This window comes from Sebastes umbrosus, chromosome 18, assembly GCF_015220745.1.
Source record: "Sebastes umbrosus isolate fSebUmb1 chromosome 18, fSebUmb1.pri, whole genome shotgun sequence".
NCBI classification, from domain to species: Eukaryota; Metazoa; Chordata; class Actinopteri; order Perciformes; family Sebastidae; genus Sebastes; species Sebastes umbrosus.
The window spans coordinates 26870848-26888147 of record NC_051286.1 but is presented as its reverse complement, the minus strand read 5'-3'; the positions used below and the strand labels follow the sequence as shown (position 1 = coordinate 26888147).

Genomic DNA, 17300 nt, shown 5'->3' with positions numbered 1-17300 from the left:
TACCATTGGATTCTTTAGGTTACTTAGTTTCATATATCAGTACCTTCCCTCTAGCTCTAAAACTGAACCTGCTTCTGAAAGACAGTAAAGTTGGTCGGGATATCCCGCGGGTCTCAGAGGGTTAAAAATAACAAGTAAAATCTTGAAATCAATCTTAAAACCAATGGGCAGCCATTGTAAGGTTATTAAAATTGGAGTGATGTGTTCTTGACATTTGTTAGTAGTCTCGCTGCTGCATTTTGCACACTTTGGAGTCTATTTATTGATGTCTGTATTTGTACCCATTAAAAGACCATTGCAATAATTGAACCGTGAAGAAACAAAACCATGAATGATAGTTTGAAATTGTCATTAAAACTCAGCATTGGTCGTATCCTGGCAATATTCCTCAGATGGTAATAGCATGTCTGGAGGACATCGTTAGTGTGTTTCTCAAAAGTGAGGTTAGTGTTAAAGAGCACACCCGGGTTCGTAACATTTGGTTTAACATTATTGGGTAAGTGACCAAGAGAGGATGCAGGGTGCAGAATTTCAGGACCAGGGTTTGAAATTAGCACCCGCCAAATGCGGGTAAATTGTTGGCAGTGGCTGGTGAAATCATTAGGACATCCGTCACAGGATGGCAGGCAGGGAAAACACTAGTGGAATAGAGAACCGTAGTTGTCCGCTTTCTTGGCATCTCATGCTTCGTGACCGTCGATTCCTCTTATTGCTGCTCAGACAGTTATGCTGCACAATGACGTGTACGCACGCCGTTTCATGTTTCAGTTTGATTTGGACCGGAGCCAAGGCAGAGAGAAAAAAGTGCTCAACAGCGTGGCGCTACTAAACCTGAGGGGACGCACCCTATTTTTCCCTGATAAACCCATGTTGAAATCAGCAGGAGAGTTAGTAACGTTAGCTTTTAGCAGCCGATGGGCAACGCAGTCATGATTGGATAAATAACGGAGCTACCAACGTTAACGGAGGTGGCATTGAGTTATTATTATGAGACGTTCACGGTCTGCTCAGTAAAATGACCATTGGGTGAAGGTAAATTACAACGTTATCATGATGCATTCAAATGTAATCTCGTAAAATTCAGTTTTTGGCGAGAAACTGGAATTAATCCAGTTGTTTGAAGGAGATGTTTTCACATCAATATAAAAACAAATAATAGAGAGGGGATTATGACCTGTTTAACTTCCTAACAACTTACCAAGATTTTTTTATAATCAAAGCAAATATTTAAATAATCATAATCATTTGAAATGTGTGTTTCTATGCAAATAACTACTATAGATGACAATAACAAAGTACAGTACTGTGTACACTACCCTCTCATGCTCAAAAAATAGGGTTCCCCCAGAAGCTATGGTGTAATTCGAACACTGTAATTTACCATGTATATAATGTTTTTTATGTAAAATATATCGAACATTGAATGACATCAGATCTAAAATGTTATTCCTTCATTTAGTGCAGAGATTTCAGAAGTGGCTGATAAAATTTCTGAGTGGCCGTCAAATGAAATACTTGTCTGTCACAGTGAAGTGAAAAAAGTTGAGGACCTCCGTTTTATCTGGGTTCAATTTAAGGAAATTTGCTGACATCCGCTTTTTTAATATCTGCTAGACAGTTTGTATGACGGCGTAGCCCTCGACATAAAAAAGCACCCAGTGTATATAACATGTCAGCAGGGACACTGGCTGACCTGGAGCCAGAGGCGCAGGAATAAAACCAGACTTCACTGCTGTCTTGTCTGTCTGGAGATGGCTCTCACTCGGAGGAAATGAGTCTACGATACGCAGGCATTTCTCAAATTCCTCCCCTTGTGTCATCGCTGCTAAAGCAAATAGCGGCTTAGGGGGAAAGGATTCCGCCACTGAATCAACAGATTGTTTGTGTCTTCACAGGCTCAAAGGGAACATTTTCGGAATTGTGGAAAGGTAGGAATTCGGGGAGTAGTTCTTTTTAGCCTCCTATTGTGAAACCAATGAGTTTCTTTTTTTTGAGCCCCTTCCCTGGAATAGTGCTATTTTCAAAAGGTTAGTGTCTCTGCCTTTTACATTTAAAGTTTTGAAGGGAGTTTGGTGTTGGGAGGGAGAACTCTGGACTTGAATCCACAGAATTTGATTGACTCTTTTGGAAATGAGAGCAGACTATGACTCGAGCCATTGGATTAATTGGTGCATGCATGCTTGGCTTGGGCCTACCAGTGACCTGGGGTAGGTGGGTTGTATGCTAAATTAATTAGGGTCAATCTGGGTCTTTCTGGGACTAAATCAGCATGGAGGCCTGGGCCTTTCCACTCCAACACACTGTTGTCCCCATGTTTAAGCAACACTGAAGAAGTTGGAGGGATAACAGAGTGCTCCAGGAATCCTACAACCTGGAAATGAGTTAGCATTTTAGCACTTCCTGTTACCTCGTCTGGAAGTCAATGGGTTTTTAGTCAAATGCCTGAAATAAGGTCTGTGGTTATCAGAAAATGAGGAGATTTTTATGTTTTGTTCTACGATATAAAATACAAATTCAAATTTGTACTCGCGCTCATGTGACCTCGGAGTAGTTCGTTTATAGCCTAACGTTAGCTTTTCACATCTAGCGATTGCATTCACACTTCAAAAATCCTAAAAGTGGTGTTCATTTGTGAAGATTATTTTGCTGAACAAAACGTGTTAGTATCATAAACGTTTGTTAAGCTTATTTTCTGCAATATTCCAAAATCCAATGGAAAAAAACATTGGCTTTTTGTCGAAGAAACCAGTGCAATGCTAACTTCTTGGTTGGCCTACAAAAATACGTCATCCATGCAGCTATACTGTATTATTCTGAACCTCATGAATAGGGACGTAACGGTTACCTGTTTCACAAGAAACCACCGTAAAATATACCATATCAAATCCACTCCTGCGATAATACTGATAATCGTGATCATTTTGGTCACGATAATGGTGCAACTTATCCTCATACAATGTATGATATCTTACGAAAAGTTATTCCTCATTTTCTCATTTTCACATGTGACACACATGCCAATATCAACTCCGGTCTTTTCAAAATAAACTTCCATCATCACAGGAAACATCTTGGTTTGGTTTAGTTAAGTTTATGAAAAGATCGACTTGGTCCGGCTAAGGCAACAAAACTACTTCGTTAGGTTTAGGAAAAGATCGTGGTTTGGGTTCAAAAAAACTTGTGGCGTAACTTAAGTACGGAAGTTATGTGACATATAGATCAATGTTGAATTCTGCTTTCACACGGGGTACGAACAATGGTCTCCTAAGCGAAAGTCCGGTGTCTTTTGATCAACCCGTACCTACCCCATACACAGCGTTTGTCACTTTTTATACTTCCTGGTCCATGATTTTGTGAATAACATACAAACTGAATTCGTGGCATACAGGAATTACAGTGCAACACAACCTCCTCTCCACGCCAGATAGATGGAGCCAGAGCAACACAACCTTCCCTCACGCCAGATAGATAGAGCCAGAGCAACGCAACCTCCCCTCCACGCCAGATAGATATAGTTAGAGCAACATGACTTCTTCTCCACGCCAGATAGATAGAGCCAGAGCAACACAAACTCCTCTCCACGCCAAACCGGTAGAGCCAGAGCAACACGACCTCCTCTCCACGCCAGATAGATAGAGTTAGAGCAACATGACTTCTTCTCCACGCCAGCTAGATAGAGCCAGAGCAACACAAACTCCTCTCCACGCCAAACCGGTAGAGCCAGAGCAACACAACCTCCCCTCACGCCAGATAGATAGAGCCAGAGTAATGCGACCTCCTCTCTACACCAGATAGATAGAGCCAGAGCAACACAAACTCCTCTCCACGCCAAACCGGTAGAGCCAGAGCAACACAACCTCCTCTCCACGCCAGATAGTGAGAGCCAGAGCAACAAGACCTCCTATTCTTCATTAAAAGGTCATTTTAGTTTAACATCAGATTCTTGCCTTTTTATATGCCAACAGGCAACCATTTGAGGATTTGAGCCGTTTTTCCTCCCAAGGCCCTCAGTACCATGTGTAATTGCTCTCATTTTTCTTGTTTCAACCATTTAGTTGTCCACACTTCCAGTGCTTCAGACGAGGAGGCTGGGGAGGAACTTTGAGCCATTATGTTGGGTAGGTCCCGCTGACCTGAGGTCGTTTCTCTAAATTGGCCAAAAGTCCCTCCTCTCCTCATCTGTCCATATTTAAACTCCCCTCTGTGGCTACCACTCTCTTCATCTTCTCCCTATCGACGCACACCTTGGTAATTGGTGATGTGGACCATATGTCGGGATTGAATGGCCTTCTGTTCTGTAGAGGCGTTTGACATACTCAAGAACATATCATAACCTTGTTATTGGGCTGCCTGTACCTTCCTGGACTGGCGTCGCGGGCAGGGGGGATATAGTCAGTTCTTTCACCTTCTTATCAAACATCTCCTCTTCTCCTCACCTGTCAAATCATCACCTATAGCCTGTTCTGTCACTGTGTGTAATCTTCACCATTAAGTGACCTCCTCGGACCTGATTAATGGACCGAGGGGACCCGGCAGTGGTGTGACCTTTCAGCTGGAGGGTCAGTGTGCTTAAATAGAGGGTTAGAGGAAAAACACTTGCAGATCTAGTTCATATGTGTGGGTTTGTGGGTTTTAGTGTTGTTGTTTTGAATGTGTGCATTCCAGCCACCAGGCTCTGAGGAGCTCCTTGTGAACACAGTCTTTCTCCTCTCTTCTCTGCCAATTCAAACAATTTCTCTTCCATCACTTGTTTTTTGCAGGTTAGTCTCTGTTGCTGGAAAACGTTTCATTGTTCCAAACAATTTTCATGAAAAATTTGCTATATTTTTGTTTCCTATTTGAAGTACAAATTAGGGATGTCACGATATCAGAAATCTAGCAGTCGATACCAATACCAGTGAAATTCCACAATTCTCGATACCAAATTCGATACCACGGTAAAAAAACAACATGTAATGAGTACATGTGTCTTTATAGATCCTCAGATTGCAAGCAGTAGTTTAAATTCACTGACATGGTGACATTTCACTGGGTATAGGCTAACAGAGGTCGGACCAAGTCATTGTTTTGCAAGTCACAAGTAAGTCTCAAGTCTGTGACTCAAGTCCAAACTCAGGTCTCGAGTCCTAAACAAGCCATATGCGCTCTTCATCACATGTAATGTCGTTTTAACAGCAGAGTAACTGGATCCAACTGGTGCTCAGTAACATAACGTTAGTTCTTCATGGTTTTCTCCTGAAACTTGATTGGATGCTGTAGGATCGGTTCAAACAAAGTGGATCTGGGGGAGTTAAGTGTAAGATAATAAAATGGAAGTCCCAATAACATTCACCGGAAATACAGAGCCCAGAGTTCAATAAAAAAAACCCCACCACTTTCCAGAGATAAGCAACAAAAGATAGAAATTCATCGGTTCTTCTGACATCCCTAGTACAAATGCACTCATGGAAGAAGTCCTACTTACTACATTCTTGCTACAGCGCTTCTGATCTTTTATTCCAGTGGAATTATTATCCTAATATGAATTTTGAACATCTCCTGAATATTTATTTGTGTCTCTTTACAGATTAACCTGTTTCTGTGAGGAGTTTGAGAGTCTGGACGCATGAATAGATGCAGAGCATGGTCCTTTGTCATCCTACAGGTAAGACGTGACACCGTGTCTAGTCTCTTCGTACACATGATACTGTATCTTTTCCTCTTTAACACCGTCCATTTGTTCACGTAATCCACATCACTACTGTTTCTGGCAAGCCATGCGTCGCAACAGCAGTACGAATCACAAAATAAACAGATTGTGCTGTGATTTAATTGCAATAAACAGATCAAACTGATGCAGAAATAACAACATAATGATACTGATTTGTAAAAAGTCTCAGGCTTTGTCAGGTCTGTCCGCTACACGACAGGCAAACAACTTTTAAAATGCTCATTTTCTGAATGGAGTTCGGTGCCAGGCTATGCTAACATTGTAGCATTGTAGCACTCAACATAACGTCATCTAGGCGTAAATACGGCAGCGGCGTCGTTGTAAACGGAGCAAAAGGATGCCGAAATAACAACATAAGGATTCCGATTTGTGAATTTAAGCTTTGTCAAGTCTGGTCTGCGAGCTCCGGGTGACCGCCGACCGACGTCAGTGACAAGAGGAGGAGAATCTCAACCCTGGCTTTTACGACACAGTATCATGTGAATTTCTCGCTCGAGTTTAGATATTTCGACTCCCGCGTTTGCGTCATTTGCACCATTTGTGTTGCCCGGCACACCTGGGGGTGAAGTGACACCTCAACGGAAAGGTAAACGTCTTCCCTTCTACAAAATACTTCGATACACTTAATTGTTGTTAATTATTCACACATAGTGCAAAAGTATTTTTGACGACTGGTGTAGGACAGCGTTTGACTCGCTGAAGTATGACACAAGGCATTGTACTGAGCTACTTTTTGTGACCCATCCTCATACCTTAGATAACATTGTCCACAGAAAGGTTTAAACCGAGCCTGAAACAGGGCCCTTACATTTTCAAATTTACTATGATCATTTTTTTCCCCCAAGACCAGAAACGTAGGGCGTTTTCACACCTGTAGTTGGTTTGCTCTGGTCCGAATCAGGGACCAAATTGTTACCATGTTGCCTCGAGTTTGGTTTGTGTTCACACGGCAGCGTTTACAAGCGGACCAAAAGTTTGGTGCGCAAAGAAACTGCTCTCTAATTGGTCCGAATTTCCATGCTGGAAAACTCCCGGAAGTAAACAAAGAAGAGCAGACTTCCAGAACGCAACAATGAAGGGACAACTACGCAACTTGATCTTGGCACTCACTGGTAATGCACACCTCCTCCTCCTCCGTCCTCCGTACGTCTTAATCGAGGTCGGATCATGTTCTCACCGCAAACGAAGCGTACCAAACCGTACCGCAGTTCGTTTTGGAAGCGAACCGCGACCCCCCCTTCGAGGAGGTCTCGGTTCGCTTGTTTTGGTGCTGCACCCAAGTGCGATGGCTGCGTTCACACCTGCCCAAACGAACCGCACCACGAGGGTAAACGCTCCAGGGTTCAATTCAACTAGGGATGCTCATTTTGAAAAATGTTCTTAACCGATAACCGACCCTCGTTAACCGATTATTAACCGTTAACCGACAAGATTTGTGCCTCGCATGCAGTGGTGTACCAGCTGCAGGAGCACAACAGATATTGGTTGACGGGAGTCTCCAGTTCACCGTCCGGGAGCGTTAACTTAGCAGCTACGATGCTGCGTGTAGTGTCGCAGACATGCAGCCACTTTCCCAGTAAAAGTCTCCACCGCACATTTAGTTTAGTTTAGCAGGTTGTCAGCTGTGTGTCTGCCCGGATTAACTTTAGCGAGTTAGCAGCTCTAGCATTGCCGGAGGCTTCGTGCTCGCCACCGCACACGTAGTCTGCGTAACTTTAGCGAGTTTCCAACAGACCGTGTGTGTGTGTTGGTGGTGAGTGTGAGGTTGTCGGTGGCGTTCTAGCTGTGAACGTAGGTGTAGCAGTGTGTGTACAGTTTATTTGTCGGTGAATAAATGCTACGAAACTACAACTCCTCCACTCCGCTCCAGCAAGCTGGAGCTGTTCTTTTAATACATCCATGGAGAGACCGGAGCCGACTTCCTGTATCGTGCAACACTGGCTCCGCCTCTTAAGGTGGGCTGTTAAGGTGGACCAGCTTTTCTCCTTAAAGAGACGAGCCGCTCCTCTGAGCCGCTCAGCTTTCAAATTAATTATTAACATTTCTTCTAACCGTTTTACTGTTTTTAGACATTAGATTAGATCCTGATTTTGGTGTTGCAATCTGAAGAGAGCATTTCTCACAAAGCCAACATAAAATGGTCCCCCCCTCTCGGCTCAGTGCTTAACGGATGGAAATCAGGATGCCTGAATCAGTGTCCCTTGATCACAAGCAGCCTAATAAAGAAAACATGCGAGAGGGTAAGGAACCGAGAAGTAGAGCAGCCGTTCCTGGTTCCCCCTCCACCCCCCCATCCCTGTGCCTCTGTCTGGCGAGTCCAGACAGGCCTCCAGTAAAAGGTGAGGATGTTTGTTCTTCACCTCGCTACAACTGGGTCAGTGAGCAAGGTGAAGGTGTTTACCTACGCCTCGCAGCTCACTGTGCCCCCGCAGACCTTTTTCTAAGATGGATTCTTTTCTTATTCCAGGAAGAAGAAGTAGTATCAGGAAAACATAGCATCTCTCAACCAATGATGATGTGCTTTAACGCAATTCTGCCCATTCCGAATGCGTGAATCCAGGGTTATTTTACTCTGAGAACATGCTGACTTGTGGTTAGGGCCGTGTGTGATGGTGTGTGACTGTTCACAAATTATCCCCACCAAGAAAAATAGTAACAACAGTTCAGGATGAACTGTGTCCCTTTTACCTCTTCCAACACATGACTTCATGTTGAAGTATAAATCAGGCAGCAGTGCAGCCACGCATGTACAAGTAATCACACACACACACACACACACACACACTGTTCTCTGGCTAACCCAATTGTTCTTGACTTGGTTTCTCTTGACACACACAAAGACACATTTCTCTCTCACACTCACTCAATCTGTCTCTCTGGTTCGCTCTGACCCGACCTGCTGAAAGGCTTTCAGGGCCACGTTAGTCGGCCAACAACTCTCTCTGTTCAGAGGTTCTGCAGGTTCAAGTTGGACGCCAGTCTGTCCTCCCTCCTCCCTCCTTCACATTGGCTTCCTTGTCATGTTAAGACGTAGGGAACACTCACCGGTGTGTGTGTGTGTGTGTGTGTGTGTGTGTGTGTGTGTGTGTGTGTGTGCGTGTGCGTGTGCGTGTGCGTGTGTGCGCAGCTCTGCATGGATGCATTCAGTTTACGTGAATATGTTTTAGGGCTGGGACGATACACCCTATCTCCCGATTCGATACTATACTATTTATTGCGATTTTTGTGAACCTTTTTTTAACACTAGAACATGGGGGAATCATACACTTCTAGGGATTTTCACTTTGGAAAATATCTAAATGAATCCAGTAAAAAAGTTTGATTTTCAGCTTGTATGTAGTCACAGATGTCCTGAAGTCAAATATATCAGTCTTTGTCAGGCATTAGCCTATTTATCAATTTTTTTCCAGCAGCCCAAAAATCAAAGACATTTCTCTCACAAATTAATGGTATTTTCTTTTTAATTCATAAGGAACATTTAATGTTTTATACTTCTGGTGAATATAATCCAATCAATCTTATTTCCATATATGTATTTGTATATTCAGTTCCCTTTGTTAACACCTTATTTTGAAAACCGGACATAGTCACACGTGTATACTTCCTCTAACTTCTCCAAGGTGGTCTCTAGCTCTCCAGTCAGCTCCGTTCTCTTTATCCATCCATGGTCAGCTCCATCGGGGGCGTTTCAATGCAGAGAACATAAATGTCAGTATATGGTTGCTCTATAGTTGTAGCATTGGCCCATTTGACCACGGAGTCGAGAGCAACGGCTGGCTCGACCGCAACGTTACCGCGATACGATAACGTTTCCTGTCCGTGACAGAGTTAGCATGCAGCTTTAGCCGTGATGTCCAGCTCTGCTTTTCCTGACAATGTGTGAAACCCAAAGTGTTTCTTTCCTTTACTGGATGTGTAGTGTTTACCACGCTGGATTTAACATGTGAGGGTGCAGGTCGTATCCACGCAGACCCTCCGCCATCTTCTACCTTCTAGTCTTGGCTCACTTCGGTTTGTTTTGGTTGACAGATACGGAACGGATATGACGTGACGTTACTCAGACTACAACAATAAAAGCGGTAACTTCCTTTTACCTCTGCATAGACTCAAATGAAGCAGATATATCAATTCTGCCATAAAAAAATCTATTTAAAAATGGTGAACGTGATACATAGGTGAATCTATTTTTTTCCACCCCTAATATGTTTGTCATGCGTGCACACATGTAGATGTGCAAAGGCTTGACTGCGTAATGTGTGCGTGCCTGCATTCATTTATTATTGTGTGTGTGTGTGTGTATAATGATGTAGAAAGGAGCAGCTGTGGCTGCTTTGTATCATGGACCAGCGTCTGTTGTTGATTGTGCCGGACTGGAGGCTTCAGCGCTGCCCAGCCCAGCTTCTCTCCAGCCTGCAGCTGCTCGGACTCTCCCTGTAATAGACTTCACAGACATTGAAAAAGTTTTTTTGGAGACCTTAGAGGAAATAAACACTGACCTTAGTCCAGGGGCAACTCTAATTTAGTTTGGGTCATAAAGTGGAAATCTGCAAATAATAATGCTTAATTATTTAATTTTTTTTGGGGGGCGACACAGCGCTCAACAGTTCTCGGCCGTGTCACGACTCTCCGTTACGTTTTAATTCTTCCTCTGCATGTGTTCTTTGAGTGTCATCATTTCCCTACAGGAAATTGAGGTCATAATCAAGTAGACCAAAATTACAGTAAATAACAGTGGTGGTTGTTATGAGGGAAGTAATTTGAGGTAGTTGGTAAAAGAGCTAAAAATAAATGCGATCAACAAATTATACCATTAGTATATGAAAGCAAATGAAAGACAAAATAATTAGAATTTCAGCTTTGATATGTTTTACTTTGAAATTAAAATATAACATTTCTTGATTTGCAGTAATTTCCTCATTTGTTAGTTAGGAGTTTCCAGTGTCATGCTAACTTGTAACCCACTGAGACCCACAATAGACCAGTCTTAGTCTTTTTAAGGGGGGGTACAGGGGTTCTTTAGGGGAGATAGCAGGTCAACAGTAGATGTCACATAGAAGTGGTGTACATCATCTGAAAGCTGGAACCTGAAGATTAATTTGAGATGCAGCTCACCACTGTGTGTCAAGTTATTCTGGTCATAAATCAGAAATAAACATGAATTAAATAATTAATTCAAATAAATTGTAAAAGTGTATAAAGGCTTAGAACATTATGATAGAAGTATATGATGGTCATCCATATGCTCTATTATGTCTCGTAATTGTTGCAGCAATTTTGGGGTCATGGCCATTTTCAAAGGGGTCCCTTGTCCTCTGACCTCCAGATATGTGAATGTTAATGGGTTCTATGGGTACCCACGAGTCTCCCCTTTACAGACATGCCCACTTTATGATATTCTAAAAATGGTTTCTGCATACTGGGGTCCCTAAACAGTGAGTAGGGTGGTACTTATTTCAGGCGAAATCCTCCAGGATAATAGGCAATGCGAAACTCCAGATATTTTCATCACCACAAAGAAATTCCCATTAGATACAGAATCAGTCCATCATCACCAAACCATTCTCAGATGGTTTCAATCAATAATCGAACAATGGAACAAAAATCCACATAACACATGCCAAAGGACTGATTGAAAAACCAAAAGAAGGCTGCTAGAGGGAAAGTAAAAAACATTTATGATTGATCCTAATAAGGGATGCACCGATACCAGCATCGGGTCCGATACTGTGCTCATGTACTCGTATTCGCAAAATGGCCCCATTACCACAGCGCCGATACCACTTTACGGCAGCGCGACGTTAACCTCTCGTCACCATCTTTCAGGTCCTATCACACGCGCTCACGCTCCACCTCCCCGACGGTGCAGGCGAGACGGGCCGGTGGTGCGCACGACCCCGCGGGGGCGGTATCCCACCTCAGTCGGCGCACGCCGGCCCTCACTATCTTGCGCCACAGGGGTTTTGCTTGCACCATCTGATTTGCGCGTGCGTTAGACTCCTTGGTCCGTGTTTCAAGACTGGTCGGGTGGGTTGCAGACAACGGCGCAGACCACTGGCGCCTTTTACGTGGGTCGCGGCACGATGCGGTTGGGGTGCAGTGAAGAAGGACAGTCCGCCCCGGTCTACAGTCGCACCAGGAGCAGGGAGCCCCGTCACGGTGCAGCGAGGTCCGGGCGGGGAGCGCTGTAAAGCTGCGGCCGCGAGCCACTTTCTCCCCGAACTTTTCCAAGCCGACGTAGTTACGAAGTCGTATGCGGGACTCCCCAGCCTGCCGTGTGTCGCTCACACCCTCCAGCTGGCTGGTAACGAGGGTCTTTTAGCACAGAGAAGTACTCGTATCGGTACTCAGTATCGGCGGGTACCCACATGTAAGTACTTGTACCCGGTCTGAAAAAAAGTGGTATCGGTGCATCCCTAATCTTAATGTTCGTTAGCTTACTGCTGCTGCCGACTCAAACAAGCCTGCCAGTAACCAGCAACTGATCCTCCCTCCCTGCTCCCTGCTAGCAGCTGTGTTGACTGTCTAGTGCATGGGAACCCTTGATTACTGGGCTGACTGTACATTCGGGCTGTGCCTGGCAGCCAGCTCATTGTGCCCCCCTCTCCAACACACACACACACACACACACAAACACAGCCTTCTTAACTTTGATCGTGGAGAGCTGTAAATGACTCCGTCATCTGAGGCCTCAGGTTATATCCAGCAGGCTTTATTAGCCTAATGAATGGTTGGGGGATGTTTATCCATACTGCAGTATGTCTGACTGAAGACACCTCTGGCAGCCGTTTCATGTCCAATAACCTCATGTTGGCAGACTATCGCATGCTTTTTTTTTGCTTCATTAGAAGCGTCAGCTGCGACGGGCTCGGGATGATGCTTTCATTAAAGTTTATGATTTGTTGATTTTAATAATCTGTTGTGTGTCTTGATGCGATAGGGAGGCGTTAGGGAAACGCCCCCCCCCCCCTCGATATATAACAAGACGCAGGTGTAGTGAAATGACATCAGTGCATAAGCTCAGTTGGAGGCAGCTCTCAAGCCAAGATATGATTTTACTTGTCCACAATTTGATTTATTGTTGACCTTTTCTGGGTGTAAATGAAACCACATATTAATGTCGAGGGACGGCAAATGTGATGAAAAACTGCTAATGTTGAAATATTTTGGAGTATATGAATAGAGTCTTGCTTAGTGATCGATAACAGATGCTTTTTAAAGATGTCAGACTTGGTTTTCCAAATATTTTGAACTAGTTGAAATTGATTGTAAACACCTTATTACTATTAGCCAACATATTTGTCCAATCCAGTCAGAGAAGTTACGGCCAATACACATTATTTAGCGGATATAATCACCAAAATATTTCTGGCGTTCAAGGCTTCAAATGTGACATTAACAGAGTGCTCCGGGGATTACGTATTTCTGCAGGCCAACCAGGAAGTTAGCATCGCCCTGGTACCCTCGACAAACAGCCAACGGGATTGTTCCATTGGGTTTTGGATTATTTCAGAAAATCAGCTCTGTGGCAAACACACGTTCTTGATACTTACACGTTTTGTTCAGCAAGATAATCTCCACAAATGAACACAACTTTATGATCTTTGAAGTGTGAATGCAATCGCCAGAAGTAAAAAGCTAACGTTAGGCTAAAAACGAACTACACCACGGTCACGTGAGCGTGAGTATACACAACGAGGCTGTAAAGGAGGACGAGTCGGCTCGATGACGTTTAGTAATCTCATTTAGCCGCTTTTTAGCAGTCGCCTTATTTAAGACATATAAAATTAACGAGTGAGAATATACAAACACACTCCCTCCACCTGAGGTCCCCCTAACAGTGTCTCTATATGGTTTCGTATCTGCAGCGCTGTCTTCTAAGCCCATAAATCCACAGTATGTATTTTTTTTTATTTGACCAGTCTCATGTATAATTCAGCCCGTAGTCAGAGAAACATTTGCTTTGAATTCTCCGTTGACTCTCTGCTCATTTCCAAGCCTTGTCCAGACAGGAAACAGATCTTATAACCAAGGCAACAGGAGAGGAAATGATAAATGAAGGAAAAGGCACGGACGCACGGTGTTCAGATCAATGCAAATCTGAGCTCTGTTTATTGTTGTAGGTGCTGAGGTTTTGTTAAAGATCGACTGGCCCTTGATCACAGTAGTAGGAAGCCCGACCTATACTTCTGCGTTTGACACCTGGCTGACCCGCTCTACATGTATGTGCGAGTGTGTACATGAAAGATTATTTTTTCAGTAACAGATATCCAAACACAGATTTTTTTTTTTTCTCCTGTGATTGAAATTTCCTTTTTCTCCACACTGACTTTTAATGGGGAACTTTAATGGAGTTTCTTTGCTCCGTTGGGGACAGTGAGAACACACGGGGGGATCAGGGTCTAGAAGTTTAACCCTAACGCCTCATTTCCACATAGCTCTGTGTACGTATGCGAGTCAACCGGAAGTTCATTCATTCTCATGGGAACCTGCGTGATCTCCGATAGGTTTGCGAAACTCCTTTTTTCCGTTTTTTTTTGGTTCATAATTTCCGTCAGATTACAGACAGACCGTACGCACTGTGTGCCACATGAAGTTAGCATGTTATGCTAACAGGGTGTTATGCTAACTTCCTGTGGAATTAGCATTAATAAACGGATTTATGAATGTAATACAGCTCTATTTATACATTTTTTCAAAGTGAAAGGTTCAACGGCATCTTTAGCAGTTTTGTGAACTTATTTGTTAAAGGACGTATGAACCACGATACACACTCTACACAGCTAGCTAGCATACTGCCAATGTTAGCTAAAGATGCCGTTGAACTTTTCAATTAGAAAAAAATTCTAAATTGTGACTCGTCAAACGTCTCACAAGTCTAAATGACGATAAAAAGACCGTTTCTCATATACATAAAAAACTAGGGCGGTCAATCGATTAAAATATTAAATTGGAATTAATCGCATGATTGTCCATGATTAATCACAAATTAATCAAGCAATTCTTTTTTTCTTTCATTTCGTGAAGAAGTATAACTAAACAAATATTGTTGCTTTGACATAGACGATTTGAATTTGGCTGCCCCCGGAAAGCCCTGTTTTGTTCTGCCTCGGAAAAAATGACTATTGGGTTTCTTTTGTGGAGAAGTGGGTAAGTGGGGAGATGAAGACTGGAGGGGACATGTGTATTCATAACACCAGTGCCTCTTTTCTTTTAGTCAGCATTGTCTTGCTATTGTGGATCCTCTTTGCTCTATTGTCTTGTGAGTTCCGCTGGTGGTCTGTCATGTAAACAGCTCTCAAAGGGGGGAACCTTCTCCACTCTCCTTTTCAAAGCCTTTTTCTGTGGTTACTTCTTGACGGTCTGCCTGTCTCCTTTACCCCATAGCCCCTCGCTTTCTGCTTCTCCATCTCCACAACACACACACAAACGTGCCAGCTCTAACCATTACTGCCACTGGTTTCAGGGTCTTATAGTGTACTGGGGGTTTTTAGGTGCCAGTGGGGAAGGAAGGACCCTGCTGGCTTGTCAGCGTCTCTGACCCCCTCTGTCACAATGGGTCCCTCTCCCCTCCCCACTCATTTCCCTGCCAAGCTGGGAAGAGTAAATATTTATCATCCCACCACAACAATAGGCCGGCTCGGAGGAGAAAGAGACTTTGACCAGAGCTCATGCGAGCCCCCGTAGGCCAAGGCTGGTGTCAGCCGGGGCCTAAAGACGGGTTGCAGGGAGATTAAAGATGGAGCCTCTGAATGTTGTTAGTGGTTTGTGTCACATCATAAAGAGCTGCTCTGTGTTCTGACAAAGTAAGACTGAATCTCCAAGACTGGGTGAGTTGGTGAAAAGCAAGATTGCTAAGCACAAAACTGCTAATTTACTTTTGGTTGAATGTAGGGATCACTAAAAATATGTAATAACGATTAATCGCAAATGAATCACACATTTTTTTATCTGTTCAAAATGTAACTTAAAGGGGGATTTATCAAGTATTTAATACTCTTATCAACATGGGAGTGGGCAAATATGCTGCTTTATGCAAATGTATGTATATATTTATTATTGTAGACCAAATAACAACACAAAACAATGACAGATATTGTCCAGAAACCCTCACAGGTACTGCATTTAGCAAAAAACAATATGCTCATATCATAACATGGCAAACTGCAGCCCAACAGGCAACAACAGCTGTCAGTGTGTCAGTGTGCTGACTTGACTATGACTTGCCCCAAACTGCATGTGATTATCATAAAGTGTGCATGTCTGTAAAGGGGAGACTCATGGGTACCCATAGAACCCATTTACATTCACTGATCTGGAGGTCAGAGGTCAAGGAACCCCTTTGAAAATGGACATGTCAGTTTTTCCTCACCAAAATTTTGCATAATTTTGGAGTGTTATTTAGACTCCTAACGGACAAGCTAGTATGACATGGTTGGTACCGATGGATTCATCAGGTTCTATAGTTCCATATGTTACCAGTATCTTCACTCTAGCTGTAAAACTGAGCCCGCTACAACCTAAAAATCACAAGTTGTGCTAATGCGTTATGCGTTAAATTAGTTGCGCTAAAACAAATTTGCGTTAACACTTCATTCTTGCGTTAACTTTGACAGCTCTAGTGAAAGTCAATGCAGTTGATTATGTATTTGCTCTTGTGAGTGTCTACTGAGTGCACTTTTCTAGTTCAGTATTCTGTTATTCAGTTTAGACATGAATCAGGTTTTTTGCCATTTTGCACATTTTGCAACCACAACAAAAGAAATCCGTTCTGTTTGTGGACTGTGGAGGGACCAAAGAAGAAGAACAAACAAGCTCTTACAGTAGCTAAGTTACAGAAGCAATGTGTAACTCTAAGTTGAAGTCTTAATAATGTCATTGCCTTATTTAAACAAAGATAGCAGACAAACAGTCAAATTCGATCAGTGTTTGGAAAGATCTGTATTATGGACTGTCTCTCTTCCCTCTGCCCTTGAGACACATTCAGTCTCTCCCCTCCTCCCCCATGCTGAGTAAGATTAGTGTCTATTAAACCTCACCACAGTACATCACAATTAGTAGCCACATGTCGGAGGAGAAGGCCTGGCGGTACGGAACGGTCTGTTACCATAACTTAATACTCACCGGCCACTTTATTAGGCACACCTGTTCAATTGCTTGTTAACACAAATAGATAATCAGCCAATCACATGGCAGCAACTCAATGCATTACGTCATCTAGAGGTGGTGAAGACGACTTGCTGAAGTTCAAACCGAGCATCAGAATGGGGAAGAAAGGGGATTTAAGTGACTTTGAACGTGGCATGGTTGTTGGTGCCAGACGGGCTGGTCTGAGTATTTCAAAAAACTGCTGATCTACTGGGATTTTCACGCACAACCATCTCTAGGGTTTACAGAGAATGGTCCAAAGAAGAGAAAATATCCAGTGAGCGGCAGTTGTGTGGACGGAAATGGACATGTCAATATGGACCAAAATCTCTGAGGAATGTTTCCAACACCTTGTTGAATCTATGCTACAAAGAATTAAGGCAGTTCTGAAGGCAAAAGGGGGTCCAACCCGGTACTAGCAAGGTGTACCTAATAAAGTGGCCGG

The 17300-nt window shown here is 43.3% G+C and overlaps 1 protein-coding gene across 3 annotated transcripts in view; it reads left to right on the top strand.

Moving 5' to 3' along the window:
- The window catches only part of disp1 (dispatched homolog 1 (Drosophila)), a 142782-nt gene that overhangs the window by 46601 nt on the left and 78881 nt on the right, over positions 1-17300 (top strand). For 2 of the 3 annotated variants that reach the window (XM_037751475.1, XM_037751477.1), the window contains exon 3: positions 5567-5644. The gene's annotated coding sequence lies outside the window, so the exon portion shown is untranslated. Of the gene's footprint in view, positions 1-4055; positions 4119-5566; positions 5645-17300 lie in introns of all 3 variants that reach the window. The other variant, XM_037751476.1, reaches the window with a different exon arrangement.